At 41.6% G+C, this 3616-nt stretch overlaps 1 pseudogene; it reads left to right on the forward strand.

Annotated features, from left to right (window-relative positions):
• Positions 1-2560: 2560 nt before the first annotated feature.
• On the forward strand, positions 2561-3366 carry LOC129012949 (large ribosomal subunit protein uL13-like; annotated as a pseudogene).
• The last annotated feature ends 250 nt before the right edge of the window (positions 3367-3616 follow it).

The raw sequence follows: 3616 nt of genomic DNA on the forward strand, positions 1-3616 counted from the left end.
TCTCGAATTCCTGACCTCAAGTGATCTGCCCGCCTCGGCTTCCTAAAGTGCTGGGATTACAGGCATGAGCCACTGAGCCCGGCTGCCAAAGTTATTTTATTGGAGGGTAAACATGATACTTTTTATTAAAAACTATTTTGTTTTTTAAAAATTGACTATTTCATACACATTTATTAGGTTTCTGGCTATGATAATTCTATCACTTATAGCAGACCATTGGCTCTGCCAGGAGCACCTAGAAAATCTGGGTAAGGTACAAAATAAATGTCTGTTTAAAAGTATCAGAAAGATACCATGCCTGCTAGAACTTGAAGGGCCAGATTCTGGAAAAAAAGAAAGGCTCATTGACATAAGCCATTTTAAAAACATGCTACTTTCTCCTTGGCACATTTTGTGAGTTTAGGCCTGGGACAAGAAGCTGAGAATTTGGGCAGAGGACTGATTTCCAAGATCTAGGGCAGACTTCTGAGTTTTAAACAATCTCATGAAACTGAAGAGACAAAATCTAGAGTCCATATTTGCAGGGGAACCAGGAGTAAGGGTCCAAGATTCTAGAGAAAAGAACAGAAGCACTAGTTTTCCCTTCAAGGCATTTACTGATTAATATCTGATTATCTGATTAACACCGAGGCAAAAAATCGCAACCAGAAAGTTGATGAAACAGAATGGAATCAAAGGCAGTTTTGAAGAGACAAAAATTTCAGTTCAGGGCCGTCAAGAAGGAATAGCCACAGGAAACATACTAGATTCTGTGTTGGGACCCATGGATCTTGACTGGGTTGAGGAGATGAGCCTCCATAAAATGCTTGGCAGAGAATAGGGTGCACCTCCTCTGAGGGGCTATTATATAATGTAGAGCTTCTACAACTTTTCATGTGCAATATTCAGCATTCAATTAAAAATTATGAATTACACCAAGAGAAAAAAGTAAACTGGAAAAACAGACCAAGAAATGGCCCAGACACAGAAAAGATCAGACATTGGTATTAGAATAACTGGGATTAATTATTCAAGAGAATAGATGACAAAATGAAGAATGTAACTGAGAATAAGAATTTGTATTTAAAAAGAACCAAACTGAAATTCTGGAAATAAAAAACACTACAACTGAAATTTAGAGCTGAGTAGATGAGTTTAACAGCAAATAAGACACAGGTAAAAAGAGTTATTAGTGAGTTGTACAATAGGTGACTAGAAATATTCATAGTGAAGCATGGAGAAAAAAAGATGGAAAAATACATGAATAAGTATGAGACGTGCAGAACACGGTGAATAGGTCTAATATTTAAATTTGAATTTAACAAGGGAAGAGAGAATGAGGTAGAAGAATGTTTGCAGAGATAGTCAAGAATTTTCCAAAACTGATGAAAGACATCAAGCCATAGATACAAAAATTCACTGTGAACCCAATGCAGAATAAATACAATGAAAACCATGCCTAGACACATTATAATAAAACTGATGAAAACCAAAAACAAAGAAAAAATCTTAAGAAAGGTCAGAGGAAATAAAAAGATATGTTACTTTTAAAGGAACAACAATAAGACAGAAAGCTAATTTCATAACAGAAACGATAAGATCCAGAAGGAAATGGCATGGTATCTATAAAGTGCTGAAAGAAAATAATCTTAGCCAGGTGTGGAGTTGCATGCCTATAGTTCCAGCTACTTGGGAGGCTGAGGTGGGAAGATTGCTTGAGCCTGGGAGGTGGAGGTTGCAGTGAGCTGAGATTGCACCACTGCACTCTAGCCTGGGTGACAGAGCCAGACCCTGTCTCAAAAATAAAATAAAATAAAATAAAATAAAATAAAATAAAATAAAATAAGAAAATCATCATCAAGCTAGAATTTTACATTAAAAAATTGTTCAAAAGTTTAGCCTAGAAAGAGACATTCCAGACAAATAAAGAACTATATTTCAATGGCAGAAAGATAAATAAAAATTTTAAAGACTGGGCAAAAGGCATAAACAAGTATTTCCTAGAAGAAATACAAATGGTAGATTAACATAAAAAAAGGAAAAGAGAGTAAAGAATCAAAATAAAACTGTTCTAAGTTCCAAAGCGTATTTTCGTAATTCATTAGATCTTTTGGCTGGATGAAATAATAATAGACGCTATACCAACCTTGAGTAATGAAGCCAGGAAGATAGAGCTTTATCTTTTCATTTTACAGAACACATTTTATCTCATCTGCTTTACAGGGAGGAAACACAGAGGCAAAGAGGTCAAGATACTTGCCCAAATTTATGAAGGAAGAGGTAGTAGTAGGACTCATATTTTACTGTCCCTGTAGTCTTAGATCTTCTTAGACCCTTCGACTGTTATTGGAAAAAGGCAGTTCAACACTGGTCCCTGTCCTCTTGGGACTTACATTCTAATGGTAGGAGACAGACATCAAACAAATGATAAGGACTTTGAGGAAAAATGAAGCAGGTAAGAGGATAGGAGGCATAAAATAACCTTTTCGGTTAAATAGATCGGGGGCCTTCTGTCAGAGGAAGTAATGTTTGAGCAGTTACCAAATAAAGTGAAGGAGCCTTTCCCAGGCGGCTGCCGAAGATGGCAGAGGTGCAGGTCCTGGTGCTGGATGGTCAAGGCCATCTCCTGGGCCCCCTGGCGGCCATCGTGGCTAAGCAGGTACTGCTGGGCTGGAAGATGGTAGTCGTACGCTGCGAGGGCATCAACATCTCTGGCAATTTCTACAGAAACAAGTTGAAGAATCTGGCTTTCCTCTGCAAGCGGATGAGCACCAACCGTTCCCGAGGCCCCTACCACTTCCGGCCCCCAGCAGCATCTTCTGGCTGACAGTGCGAGGCATGCATGCTGCCCCACAAGACCAAGCGAGGCCAGGCCTCCCTAGACCGCCTCAAGGTGTTTGACGGCATCCCACCGCCCTACGACAAGAAAAAGCGGATGGTGGTTCCTGCTGCCCTCAAGGTCGTGCGTCTGAAGCCTACAAGAAAGTTTGCCCTTCTGGGGCGACAGGCTCAAGAGGTTGGGTGGAAGTACCAGGCAGTGACAGCCACCCTGGAGGAGAAGAGGAAGAAGGCCGAGATCCACTACTGGAAGAAGAAACAGCTCATGAGGCTACGGAAACAGGCCGAGAAGAACGTGAAGAAAATTGACAAATACACAGAGGTCCTCAAGACCCACGGACTCCTGGTCTGAGCCCAATAAAGACTGTTAATTTCTCATGCTTGGCCTGGCCTGCCCTTCCTCCATCGTCGCCCTGGAATGTGCGGGACCCAGGGGCAGCAGCAGTCCAGGTGCCACAGGCAGCCTGGGACATAGGAAGCTGGGAGCAAGGAAAGGGTCTTAGTTACTGCCTTCTGACGTTACTTGAAAGCGCTCGGAGAACTGTGCAGGTGTAATTTATCTATGACCAATAGGAAGAGAAACCAGTTACTATTAGCACAAGGGAACCAGAAGACTAATTGGAGGGGCCCTACCTTGTGAGTGGAGCGCCTGTTTAACTTTCCACCTGGTCATATACTATACTCTGCAGCTGTTAGAATGTGCAAGCCCTTGGAGACAGCATGAGCTTGCTGTTGTACACAGGGTATTTATAGCGGCATAGACTGGGAAGATGGGCAACAAAGGGGATACAGGCATTGC

Source organism: Pongo pygmaeus, chromosome 15, assembly GCF_028885625.2.
Source record: "Pongo pygmaeus isolate AG05252 chromosome 15, NHGRI_mPonPyg2-v2.0_pri, whole genome shotgun sequence".
In the NCBI taxonomy this organism is placed as follows: domain Eukaryota; kingdom Metazoa; phylum Chordata; class Mammalia; order Primates; family Hominidae; genus Pongo; species Pongo pygmaeus.